The sequence below is a fragment of the Apium graveolens genome, chromosome 8, assembly GCF_009905375.1.
Source record: "Apium graveolens cultivar Ventura chromosome 8, ASM990537v1, whole genome shotgun sequence".
Lineage (NCBI taxonomy): Eukaryota > Viridiplantae > Streptophyta > Magnoliopsida > Apiales > Apiaceae > Apium > Apium graveolens.
In genome coordinates this window covers 138,624,213-138,638,594 of record NC_133654.1, presented here as the reverse complement: position 1 = coordinate 138,638,594, position 14,382 = coordinate 138,624,213, and the positions used below count along the sequence as shown (strand labels likewise).

At 37.9% G+C, this 14,382-nt stretch overlaps 1 non-coding gene across 1 annotated transcript; it reads right to left on the bottom strand.

Annotated features, from left to right (window-relative positions):
• Window positions 1-3,898: 3,898 nt before the first annotated feature.
• On the bottom strand, window positions 3,899-4,005 carry LOC141682222 (small nucleolar RNA R71). Its single transcript, XR_012559624.1, has one exon. It is a non-coding gene; the product is annotated as a small nucleolar RNA R71 (small nucleolar RNA).
• Between the last annotated feature and the right edge of the window lie 10,377 nt (window positions 4,006-14,382).

The window sequence follows — 14,382 nt, the reverse complement described above, 5'->3', positions numbered from 1 at the left end:
TTCACCCATCAAACCTTTATAAGAGATCAAAGATTTATCTTACCTTATTTTGGTTGTTAGGAAGCTTGAGAATTAATGGGAGGATTTATCCATGGCTAGAGCTTGAAGATTTGAAATTGGTTTCTTGGCTTTAGAAGAAATGGCCGAATGAAGCTAATGAAGAATGGGGAGAGAGTTTTTGTGTTTGTTTCTTGGTTGCTTCTTGGAATGATGCAAGTGATAGCTTGTGATATCTTATATTGATTTGTTATTCTCTATTTTAGATCCTAGGATTTTATTCTTGTTGCAAATCTTGGGGACAAATCTAACTAGGCTTCCTAGTTTACAAGCTAAGCCACTTGTTTAGCCATTTAGCTCACTATTTGCTTAGCCTTGGTTGATCATCCTATCTCTAGCTCACTATTTGATAAAGTAACCATGGTTACTTTTTTACCATGGTTAGTTAGTGCGTTATGTTTATTTAATCGTTTACGCGTTCACTCGGTCGCTTAAACATTTTCATAATACTTATTCGTAAATGGTTCGCGATGTAATTCCTTTCATATTTATTCCTTATATTTTGAATTATCATACTTGGATATAAATCCGTAGGGTTTTAAATTCTTAATTATATTGTGATTCCCGTAATCCTCGATGATTCGTAAATATGGTCATTTTTCAAAGTTCGTTTTCTTCGAAAACTAATAACGTTTACATACACTCGTTTGGTACGTAATATTATAATATCAACTCCGAAACTCATTTTCTCAAGCACTACATAGTGTGGGCTAAAAAGTTTTTCCCCGTCCGTCAGGGTTACTATTCATTAAACATTTTACAAGGTCTCAAAAATTCGAGTTATTACACACACCCCCCCCATATACGCAGCTTGGCTCCTATTCCGGAGGACCAAGAGTTCTCTGGACCTTACACTAAAAGAGACTCTGAATCTCCGGATGACGATGTGGCTCTAAGGAGGAGGTGTGCTGGTAAAGAACCAATGCCTGATACTAACCAACTCCCCAGAACTACACGAGGGACGAATATCCAAGAAGTACAGGAGAGGATCAGGGCTCATGAAGCTGAGATCCAAAGGCTGAAGCGCGACTTGGAGGCGCACCTAAGACCCCCAATACCTCCGAGGAGGAGAAATCCTCCTCTAATCATTGACCTGGATGGTCCAATACCAAGAAGGGTTGTTGTCCCAAGGGCTGATCCAAGTGATCTTTTGCCTCTAGGAGATCCTGATGATTTAACTTCACCATTCACTGAAGAGATAATGATTGCCCACATCTCAAGGAAGTTTAAGATGCCCACTATCAAGGCTTATGATGGCACTAGAGATCCTGCTAATCATGTCAAAACATTCTCTAATGTGCTATTGCTACAGCCCGTGAACGACGTTATTAAGTGTCGGGCCTTCCCTCAAACCCTGTCGGGAATGGCTCAAAAGTGGTACAGTCGTTTGCCTCCAAATTCCATTGGATCTTTTAGAGATTTTAGTCAAGCTTTCATTAAGCAGTTCATCAGTGGGAGAGTGCATGAGAAAAGTTCAGCATCCCTCATGAGCATTGTACAGGGAGCAAAGGAGTCCTTGAGAGACTATCTAAACCGTTTCACCAAAGAAGCTTTGAAGGTCCCAGACCTTGATGACAAGGTAGCTATGATAGCACTAAAGCAGGGAACTAGGGACGATTTCTTCAAGATGTCATTATCCAAGCACCCTCCTGAAAGCATGTTACAGCTCCAAGACAGGGCTGGAAAGTATATCAAAGTCGAAGAAAGTATGAGGAAAACGGTAGTGAATAACGACCCCGTTGGTGGCAAGAAGCGAAAGAGTGATCTAGAATATAATGCCAAGGACAAGTTTTAAGTGGCATTTATTTCCACTTAGAACGCTTCGTAAAGGATCGAATTGGTGTTTTGTACTCAAGTTGTTTGTGTATTTGATGTGTTTTTGTAGTGTTTTGCATTTCAGGGCATAATCGAAAGAAGGATTGGAAATTGCATGAATTATGCTTGGAAGAGTGTTAGGATGGAGCCTTGGTTGATTGCGCGAAGAAACCAGCAAGTGAAGTCAAGAAATAAGAAAAATAAAGTTTTTTTCCAGAAGCTCAGGGCGGCCGCGCTACACTTAGGAGTGGCCGCGCCAGACTCAGAGCGGCCGCGCTGGTTTTGGGGGCGGCCGCGCTAGGTCGATTTTCCAGAATCCTGTTTCTATTAGAATATTGATCCGCTGGACTTCTGGTCGATTTGGGATGGTATTTAAAGACCTTTTGAAGACGTTTTTCAGAATGGAGAACAAGGAGAAGGCAGCAAGAAGACCTAATAGCACAAATTCAACGAAGAAGAAGAACGTGTTTTACTTGTGATTCTTTGCTTAAGTTATAATCTTGGATGCTCGTTTTCTTTGTTGTTGAACCTAATACTCTTGTTAATGTACTTCGTTTTAATTCAGTTATTTTAGACTTAGTTTATCTCGGTTTATTAACCATGCTTTCATTGGAACCCATAGTAACGATGAGTTCGGTTTTGAACTAATCGTTATCGTGGGGTTCTAACAGATTTACTTATGGATTTCTATAGCTAATTTGTTTCAATATCTTAGTATGTGGTGATTGTATGATATGCTAGTATTGGTTGTGCTTATTCGTCATATGTGCGTAGCGAACATATAACATAGCGTGTTAATCTTTATTGAAGCGACAGTGAATATAGAGATTTAAAACTTATCATGCTAGCATAGGTTCATGTATTTGTTATGCATAATGCGTAGGTAGTTTTAACCATCTTACTTGCCCTATGTAATCACGTTAGATAACTTGCTCATTAAACCTTTATTTTGTCAAATTATATAGACATATAGGGTCTCAACATAATTGGTATCTATTCAGCTTCTATCTCTTTTGTGGATGTCTGGTAGTAGGATATTCGTACAACGAAAGTTGGCTTTTACTAGTTTCATGTTATCTGATTAGTTGTCATCACCATTGCATGCTAAGGTTAAGAACAATGACTTTGAATGAAGTATTTAATGAAGTTATAATCTCATGTTTGTCTCATATAGTTAATTCAATCACTTTTAATCTCTTAGATAGTTAAATCTTAGTTATAAAATATCTCAATTGTTATTGTCTTAGCATTGAGCGATAACAATATCATTGTTGCATAAGTGCATATTCTTAAGCTAACCAAAAGAGTCTTTGTGGATATGAATCTGATTTACATCTTATACTACTTATGAACACGTATACTTGCGTGAAATTTAGCGCGTGTTTTCATCCTAACAAGTTTTTGGCGCCACTGCCGGGGACTTGGTGTTAATTTTTAGTTTATGTGCTTGTCATCACTGGTCGTTAAAGTTCACTGACTCGGATATTTTACTTACTTGGGTACTTGTTGTGTTTCAGGTACTCTAGAGGGCGTGTATGCAAAATGTTCTCAATCTCGTAAAAAAGCACTAGAATGAGTTGAAAGAGTTGAAGTTTTTGAAGAAGTTGATAAATTTGAAGAAGAAGCAATCATTATAATGGGGGATCAAACAGCGAATCTGAAGGCTTTGATGGATTATTCTCAACCGAAGATCAATGATATTCAGTCGAGCATTATCAGACCAGCCATTGCGACTAACACCTTAAAAATCAAGTCTAACACGATTCAGATGATAAAGAATTCAGTCCAGTTTGGGGGTTCTCCAATAGAAGATCCCAACATGCACATCAGAGATTTCATCGAGATCTGTGACACTTTCAAGTTTAATGGAGTTTCTAAAGATGCTATAAAGCTGAGGCTTTTCCCATTCTCTCTGAGGGATAAAGCTAAGTGCTGGTTACATTCTCTATCAGCAGGTTCTATCACCAAATGGGAGGATCTTTCTCAGAAGTTTCTAACTAAATTCTTCCCTATGGCGAAGACAGCTGCAATCAGAAATGCTCTCACTCAATTTACGCAACAATCGGGAGAATTGTTATGTGAGGCTTGGGATCGCTACAAGGAGATTCTTAGGAAGTGTCCTCATCATGGCATGCCTGATTGGATGATCAAAAATTGTTTTTACAATGGTTTGGGAACATAGTCTAGACCCATGCTCGATGCACCATTAGGTGGAGCCTTATGGGCTAAGAGCTATGATGAAGCTTTTGGTTGATTGAACTGATGGTTGCTAATGAATACGAGAACCCAACTCTGAGAATGCCTTCAGGCAAGATAGCAGGAGTTCTAGAATTGGATACAGCTACTACTATAACTGCTCAACTTCAGGCTTTAACGATGAAGGTGGATTCTTTGCCTAATTATTGGGCTAATCAGATCACAAGTGTTTGTGAGCTTTGTGTAGGTGCACATGAGACTGAGCAATGTGTTATTTCTAGTGAATTAGCTCAGTATGTAAACAACTTTCAGAGGTCGCAGCAACCAGCTCCAGCCACTTATCATCCCAACAACCGCAATCATCCTAACTTCAGTTGGAGCAACAATCAGAATACGGTGCAACAGCCTTATCAGCAGTATGCAGCAAAGCAATTCAACCCTCCTGGTTTTTAACAACCGCAATATGCACCAAGATAACAACTCCAACAACTACCGCATGGAAGTGCAAATCAATCTAATGAAAAGTCTGAATTGGAGGAGTTGAGGCTCATGTACAAGAGCCAAGCAGTGTGTATCAAGACTCTGAAGAATCAAATTGGGTAGATTGACAATGCTTTATTGAATAAACAGCTTGCTACACTCCCTAGTGATACAGAAGTTCCAGGAAAGAGGGAAGCAAAAGAGCAAGTTAAAGCAATTACATTGAAGTCTGGAAAGGTTGCAAGCCCTGAAAAATCTTAAGTTTTAGAAAATGAAGCTGTGGCTGAAGAAGATGTACAGAAGGAAGCAGAAGTGGAATCAAGGAAGAAAACTGTGGAACACACTCCTCCTGAGGGTAATACTGGGGAGAAACAGGTCTATCATCCACCTTCTTTTCCTAAGAGGTTGCAGAAGCAGAAGTTGGATAAGTAATTTGCTAAGTTTCTGGAGGTGTTCAAGAAACTTAATATCAACATACTCTTTGCTGAAGCTCTTGAACAAATTCCAAGCTATGCGAAGTTTATGAAAGGTATTCTCTCTCGAAAAGTAAAGCTCGATGACTTAGAGACCGTTGCTCTTACGGAGGAATGCAGTGTAGTGCTGCAACAAAAATTGCCTCCTAAGCTTAAAGATCCTGGAAGCTTCACTATTCCATGCACCATTGGAAAATTATCGTTTGACAAATGTTTACATGATTTGGGTGCTAACATCAATCTGATGCCTTTGTCTATCTTCAAGAAGTTGGGTTTACCTGATCCAAAGCCTACATATATGTCCTTGCAGTTGGCCGATTGTTCTATTACATACCCACGAGGCATTGTGGAGGATGTCTTGGTCAAGGTGGACAAACTCATCTTTCCTGCTGACTTTGTAATTCTTGATTTAGAGGAGGATAAGAAGATTTCCATAATCTTTGCAAGACCTTTCTTGGCTACTGTCCGAACCTTGATTGATGTGTAGAAAGGTGACCTCACTATGCGAGTTCAGGATCAGGATGTGACCTTCAATATTTTTAATGTCATGAAATTCTCGACTGATGAAGAAGAGTGCTTTAAGGTGGAATTGGTCGAATTTGTGGTTACTTTAGAGCTTGATCAAATGCTAAAGTCTGATGCCTTAGAGAAAGTCTTGATGGGGGATTCAGATAGCGAAGATGATGAAAGTGATAAGCAGTTACAGTATTTGAATGCTTCTTCTTGGAAGCGAAGGCTGGAAATGCCTTTGAATCTCTTGGATTGAAAGAGCTGACAAATTCTCCAAACGTCCCAAGCCATCTATTGAGGAAGGTCCTACACTCGAGCTTAAACCTTTTTCTGAACACTTGAGGTATGCGTTTTTAGGTGATGCATCAACTTTTCCTGTTATTCTTGCTTCTGAGCTTTCAGGTAGTGATGAGGAAAAGCTCTTGAGAATTCTGAGAGAGTTCAAATTGGCAATTGGATGAACTGTAGTAGATATCAAGGAAATCAACTCTTCTTATTGCATGCACAAAATTCTGCTAGAGGATGAAGCAAGCCGACTGTTGAGCAACAGAGAAGGCTAAATTCGATCATGAAGGAGGTTGTGAAGAAGGAAATTCTCAAGTGGCTAGATGCAGGGATCATTCATCCTATTTCTGACAGTTCTTGGGTGAGCCCAGTTTAGTGTGTGTCGAAGAAAGGAGGCATCATCGTGATTGCTAATAAAAAGAATGAGCTTGTTCCTACTTGAACAGGGGTGGAGAGTTTGCACGGATTACAAGAAGCTGAACAAAGCCACGAGAAAAGATTACTTCCCTCTTCCTTTTATTGATCAGATGCTTGACAGGTTGGTTGGGCATGAGTACTACTGTCTTTTGGATGGCTATTCGGGTTATAATCAGATTTGTATTTCTCCCAAAGATCAAGAAAAGATTACCTTCACTTGTCCATTTGGTACGTTTGCCTTCCGAATAGTTTCTTTTGGGTTATGTGGTGCACCAGCCACATTTCAGGTATGCATGATGGCTATCTTCTCTGATATGATTGGAAATAATGTTGAAGTGTTCATGGATTACTTCTCTGTCTTCATAACTTCTTATGATGAATGATTGCACAATCTTGGTTTAGCGCTGAAAGGGTGCGTTGAGACAAATCTGATTCTCAATTGGGAGAAATGTCACTTTATGGTGCAACAGGGCATCATTCTTGGGCACAAGGTTTCTAATAAAGGTCTTGAGGTGGATAAATCCAAGGTGGGGGTCATTGAAAACCTTCATCCACTGATTTCTGTTAAGGGAATCCGTAGTTTTTTTGGTCATGCGGGTTTCTATAGGCGTTTCATCAAGGACTTCTCTAAAATTTTGAAGCCATTGTGCTATCTGTCAGAGAAAGATGTCCTCTTCAATTTTGATGATGAGTGCCTAGAAGCTTTTGAGGGTTTAATGAAAAGCTTGATCACGGCACCTGTTATAACTGCACCTGATTGGAATGAGCCTTTTGAAATAATGTGCGATGCGAATGATTATGCAGTTGGAGCAGTTCTTGGGCAAAGGAAGAAAAATATATTTCATGTGCTCTACTATGCTAGTAAGACCCTCAATGGTGCTCAACTGAACTACACTACTATTGAGAAAGAGATATTGGCCATTATCTATGGTTTTGAGAAATTTCGATCTTATTTGCTTGGGACGAAGGTGACTAATCATGCTGCGATTCGCTATCTCGTCTCAAAGAAGGACTCGAAGCCTAGATTGATTCGATGGGTTCTTTTACTTTAGGAATTTGAGTTGGAGATTAAGGATAAAAAAGGTATTGAGAATCAAGTTGCAGATCATCTCTCTCAGTTAGAAGATCCAAGTACAGCTTCACAGGATAAGTCATTGATAAATGAGTCTTTTCCTGATGAGCAGTTGTTTGGGGTGCAAGCAGAAGAACCGTGTTTCACAGACATTGTGAACTATCTTTTGAGCAACATTATGCCTCCAGACTTGACTTATGCTCAAAGGAAGAAGTTTCTTCATGAGGTGAAGTGGTACATGTGGGATGAGCCATTTTTGTTTCGGCAATGAGCTGACCAAATCATCAAGAGATGTATTCCGTACAGCAAGATGAAGGGTATCTTACGACACTGTCATTCAACTGTTTATGGAGGTCGCTATGGTGGAGAAATAACAACAACTCGTATCCTTCAAGCAGGATTCTTCTGGCCTATATTGTTTAAGGATGTGCATCAGTTCGTTTTGAAGTGTGATCGCTGCCAGCGTGTTGGTATTATGTCCAAGAGGGACGAGATGCCTCTTAATGTGCTTCTCGAGGTTGAGGTCTTCGATGTTTGGGGAACTGACTTCATGGGGCCATTTATCTCATCGTGCAACAATCAGAATATCTTGTTGGAAGTAAATTATGTCTCAAAATGGGTGGAAGTTAAAGCTTTGCCGATAAATGATGCGAATGTAGTGCTCAATTTTCTTCACATGCAGATATTCACAAGATTTGGGACTCCGAGAGTTATAATCAGTGACGAGGGATCGCATTTCTGCAATCGCAAGTTCACTGCTATGATGCATAGATATAATCTGAATCATCGCATTGCTACAACCTACCATCTTCAGACGACTGGTCAAGCTGAGGTATCTAACAGAGAGATCAAGCATATTTAGGAGAAAGTTGTATGTCCATCGAGAAATAATTGGTCTTTAAAGCTGGATGAAGCTGTTTGGGCATATCAAACAACATTCAAGACTCCAATAGGCATGTCATCATTTTAATTGGTTTATGGTAAAGGATGTCATCTGTGATTCCCTCTAAACCCAGGTCAGAAGTTTGGGGTCCACAACACACACACACACACACACCATATTTAAACATGTTTATGAAAATAATAATATATATGCAATGACCCTACTTACCATATTCCATGGATCGAAGCAGTTTATAGTATGCCCACAAGCCACAACCTTATTTATATTACAAACGTTCCAAATCCCAGTTTATTTATCTTACAACTGAAGTAAACTTTATTAGAAACTATCAACACAAACTAATGCAAACATCATCTGCTACTTTATCCTATTTCAACCTGGATACCTAGTTCGCACGCTTGTCTGGGGATCCTCGCTACCACCAATTTCTTTTTTCACTGGAAGAAAATTTAAACAGATTTACAAGAGTGAGCTAACTAGCTCAGAAAGTCACAATGACAGTCATTGAGAAACAATGATCAATTGAAATGATATAAGAAATCAAGTTTCCTGATAAGCAATGATTAGAATTGGATATTCACTTTTATTTTTAAAATCCAAGGTTAGGCTGCTGATCAGTCACACACTAACTCCGAGCAAGGCTCCCAGCTTTGCTCTATATACTTGATCCAAGGCACACATTGGCCTATTATGACCACGAATATGGTCCGACCACGAATCTGGTCCACATTTCAAAACAATCCAATTCTAGATTAACAATATGATAAATAATGTAAATCGATATAAACAACATTTTTCTCGAAGCATAGGGTGATTCATAATACCACGAAGGTATAACAATGAAATCATAACGATTTCCTTTTAATCAAGGAAAGAATCAGAAAGTAGAAAACCAAGGGTTCTAGGGTTATAAGGATTGGTCTTTAGTTATACAAGGCCTAAGGGTTGGTATGTTGAACAATTCCATATCAAAAATCAGTAGGTGATATATATGTATTTGTAGAGTAGTATCGTATATGTGTGGTTCGTATATGAGAATTCAACAATCAATAGTTTATGAAGAATAAGGCTTATGGCTCAAGATCAATAAGAACTAGGGTTTAGGGTTAAGTACTTCAAAGTACTTGCAATATAAAAAGAATGAACCGAAGTACTTGTAACATATATGAAAAGAGTTTGAAGATATTTTTAATACATTACGAGAAAGAGTAGAAACACTCGCAATATAACAAGAAGGTTCGAGGGTACTTACCGTATTAATCCGCTTTTACTTTACTAGCACTTGTCAATTGGTTTTTACTCGTCAATCACTTGCTTTCCCTTTCTATGTAAACAACACATGTTTTTATCAATACTACTTCTCATCACATTCTATTCGTTACAAACTTCTAACTACCCTTTGTTTCACCCAAATCCATCGTACGGATTGAAAGTTATGATAGAAACCGTCAAACAATGCACATACAATCATATTATACATCAATCAAATCACATATAACACGTAGCACGTAAGATATTCAATTAAAATAATTATTCAAAAAAGTTTCGGGGTTTAACTGATTTTTCAAGTATTTAATATGAATTTTTGAATATTTTTCGGAATTAAAATGGGTCTCCGAATAATTTTATAATTAAATGACAGGGTTCGAACACCCGAACCTGACTTTAAAATGATTTAATACTAATTATCAAGCTTTGAAAATAATTTAAAATAATATTTTAAAGCTCAAAACTATTTTTCAGAATTTTTAAATCCAAATAAATAATTAAATCTAATTAAATAATCAATTAAAATTAATTAATAAATAATTAAACTAATTAATCAATTAATTAATTATTAACTAAAATTAATTAACTAAATAATTCAGATTTATTTTTGAATTAAAAATGAATTTTGGAATTAAAAATGAATTTTGGAATTAAAATAATGATTTTTTGGAATTTTGGAAATTAAAAACAATTTCTGAAATTAATTTTATAACAGAAATCCAATTTTCGAAAACTTTTGAAACAAAAGTCTGAAATTTGCAAAGTTTAGAAACTTTCAGGGGCTAAACTGTAAGAACAACATTTCAGAAATGATTTTGAAGTAAAATGAATCAAAACAGGGTTTTATAAATGAAAACGGGTCAGGTACGAATTGGAATCGGGTTGCCAAAAACACGCCAAAATTCTGCAGAATCCGGCGAGCTCCCGGAATCCGGCGATTCCAATGCGACCTCCAAACAACCTCGTTTTTCATGGTTTTCAAAGCAAACTCATTCAATATTCTTCCACAACTACATATAAGCTGGAAATCAACATCAACAAAGCCTCTAGTTCAAAATCCGGTGAAATCATTAAGAATCCGGCGAACTCGACTAAAAACCGGCGAGTTCAATTACGGGTTATCCAGGAATCGTCTGTTACACAAATATACATGAATCAGTTCCAAATTCAACAAGAAACACAACCTATTTAACAGAATCAGCTAATAACCCCTAATTAAGAAATACCCAAAATCAATCAAGAACATTCATATGAATATAACCCTAATTTTATTAATTCGAGAATCAAACAACAATTTGGACATGTTATTGAAGTCCAAATCAGTCATATAATATACCAAAATGACCAGGATAAAATTATCTATATGATACAATAATCAATCATATCAACAACATCAAGAACAAAAATTCCTATTTTAATCATTAAATAATTCAAATTAAAATAATTAAATAAGAAAATACCCTTGATTTATGCACCAAAAGTGATGATTGATTCAGAAAGAACTTTTCGAGAGCTTCGATTTGATATATGGCACGCTCGATTCCGAATTTGATAACGCCTTCGTTTGTGAGTTTGGTTTTCAAGAACGCGACGATTAATTAGGGTCTTCTCTGTATTTTATCGGTTTCTACTGATTGATTATGATTATACGAATAAAATAAAATAGGAAATAGGCTATTTATATTTATGGAATATTAGAACGCGTTGGATCGTGTTGGATCGATAAATAAGTTACTTAGCCGCTAAGTAACTGCAAAGACGATCCGATTTCATACCCGTATTGGATAATTATCCAAACCGAGCTTCTTATAAAATACTTTATACGAAAATAATGTAATAATATCCCATCTTTCAAGAATACGGGTTTTGTTGATCTATTGAAATGATTATCGTATCAAAATTTTTGCGCCGGGACGCGTACGGGTCAAACCGTAATCCGGATTGAAAAAGTTAAAACACGGAAAATGTTCAGAATGATCAGATTAGGTTAGGAAGGAGTTTTCCGCAGAGTTTCAGGTTGTAAAAACGTAAAAATGGTTGAAGTTTGACGATTCTCGGTTTTATAAAATAGTTTTGGAATTATTCAGAAAATAATTATTAAATCTATAAATCATTGTAAAATCATATTACAATCCAAAAATTACCAAAAAAATATTACAATTATCTATATTATATTTTGGACATATTAAAATTAACATACTCATATCTTATCATATATAAACATCTAAATATAAATACCAATCAACAGATAATTCACCAAAAATTCGCATAATAACCACATAATAGTCATTTATTGATAAAATAATTACACGCAATATCCCGGATATTATTACATCATCTGCATGTGGAGCTAGAGCACAAGGCATATTAGGCTTTAAAGAAACTGAATTTTGATCTGACTGCAGCTGGTAAGAAAAGGATGCTTCAATTGAATAAACTCGATGAGTTCCGACTTCAAGCGTATGAGAACAATAAAATGTATAAGAAGAAAGTCATGAGGTGGCAGGATAGGGGTCTAGTGCTCAAATCATTTGTGCCGGGGCGACAATGTTCAACTCTCATCTCCATTTTTTTCCTGAAAAATTGAAGTCGAGATAGTCAGGGCTGTTTGTTGTCAAAACTGTGTTTCCACATGGAACGGTGGAGATTTTTGAGAATGATCTAGGTCCGGCATTTAATGTAAATGGACATTGTTTGAAGCATTACTATGGATATAAGGCAAACTGTGAAGTGGTTAGTGTCGTTTTATTGGCTACTTGATCTCAGAATTCTACGTCAAGCTAACGACGTAAACCAAGCGCTTCTTGGGAGGCAACCCAAGCTTGTTGTACATTAGTAGTTGAGAAAGAGCAGATAGAAGGAAGAAAATTAGTGAAAATATAAAAAATAAAAAACAGGGTATCTTTTCCAGAAGCACGGCGCGCCCGCGCTGGGAAGCGGGGTGGCCGCGCTGAAAGAGCAGAAACTACGCGCGCCCGCGCTGGGATGCGTGGCGGCCACGCCGGAACTACAGAAACACGGCACGCCCGCGCTAAGCCCCTGAAGAAAAAAATAGATTAACCCGGAAATAAAAAAAGAGTTACACACAGGTTATACCCCTTCTTTTACCCGAAATCTACTCCTAAAATCAGCCCATTACTCCCACTAAACCCATAATCATATCTCACTTCTATTCTAAACCTAATTCTAATTATCTATATATACATACACCTCCATACAATCATCTCCATCACCTTACATATTCTCAACCTTAAATCTCTCTACACACCTCTTTTATCTCACTTAATCAATTCCAATGGCACCCAAAAGAGCCCGCCATCAAGACATCAGCAGCACTAACCTCGTCTCTTCCGATACTTCGAGTGTTGGGGGTGTGAGGCCTCGATTTGTTACCGTGGTGGTTGAAGAGGAGTACACAAGGTTGTTATCGAAGCCGATAGTAAAGGAGATGGGTTTTCTACCTCCGGGTAAGGATGGTAAGCTTCTTGAGATGATTTTGGAAATGGGATGGGTTTCGTTATGTGAAGCACCCGCGGTTGTGCCTATGAGTATTGTTCACAAGTTCTATGCAAACGCGAAGGCTGATAAGAATGGGTATTCAGTGGTGCGTGGGTTAACTGTGGACTACAACCCAGTGGTTATTCGCAGGGTCATCAACCAACCTGTGAGGAAACCAGATCAAGAGAAGTGGGTTAACAAGACGGGGGATGATTCTGATTTGGATCTGATTGTGGCTATGTTGTGTGTCCCAGAGACATATTGGAAGTTCAAGAGGGGATCGAACGAGTATATCAACTTCCCTACTTCATGCATGTACATGTTTGCTCATGCTTGGAATGCTTTCATTTGTGCGAACATCATGCCTTCATCTCATGTCCATAATGTGATTGTGGATCGTGCGAAGTTATTGTGGGGGATCTTGCAGGGAGATTATGTGGATCTCGGTTCAATTATTCATCAGGGTATTCTGCGGTTTTTGTGTGGAAGCACTACGGGGTCTATCGATTATGCCTCGATTGTGACCAAGCTTTATGTTGCAGTGAGTGTTCATTGGCCCACACACGAGCAGCTTCAGTTACCGAGCGCCCCCATCGACAGTTCTACGATCTTGAGCATGTAGGAGTGGTATGGTAGGAAGGCTGACGAGAAGGGACTTGGTTACACCTATGATCATTTGCCGAGTGGCCGGCTAGCCGATTAGACATATGCTGGTGGTTCTTCTCAGGCACATATAGCAGCGTGGAAACATCAGATTGGTGAGACTAGTTCTTTGCAGCAGCAGTAGGAGTCAGAGGATAATGTTGGTTTAGGCTCAGCGCAGTATAGGCATTTGACGAGGTGGATGGATGTGATGTATGAGTCGCATAACAGGTTTGTACATGATCTTACTCAGGCATTGGGTACAACTTTCCGATCCACAGGGGTCTGAAAGGCATATGTCATAGCCTATTTGTTTATTCGAGGATTTAACTCAACTCAAATAAGAATATAATAAGTAAATAGTAGATCCACCGTCAAAGAGATCTCTCAAAGTAACATCTGTCAAAGGATTCAGAAACAATGTTCATCTACAGACTTGAGGAATTACTTCACTGGAAGAAGTTCAAGAAATTGATCAACCCTCAGTGATATAAATCAAGATTGTGGATTTAATCAACTGACAGAGATCTTGTCAGGGTATCAATTAATTACAGGGATTTATTCTGAAGAAAATCAAGTTATTAAGGTCAAGACATGAAGAAACGTCACAGAAGTTAGTCAGTCATGAACTAGACAGTACATCGAGTGTCAACATTGAAGTGGTGGAATTGATTCATAATTTTCAGAAGATTTTCAGAAGAATGGTTGTTGTTCAAGAGTAGTATTAATTCTCTATTAATTAATTAAGTCATATAATTTAATTA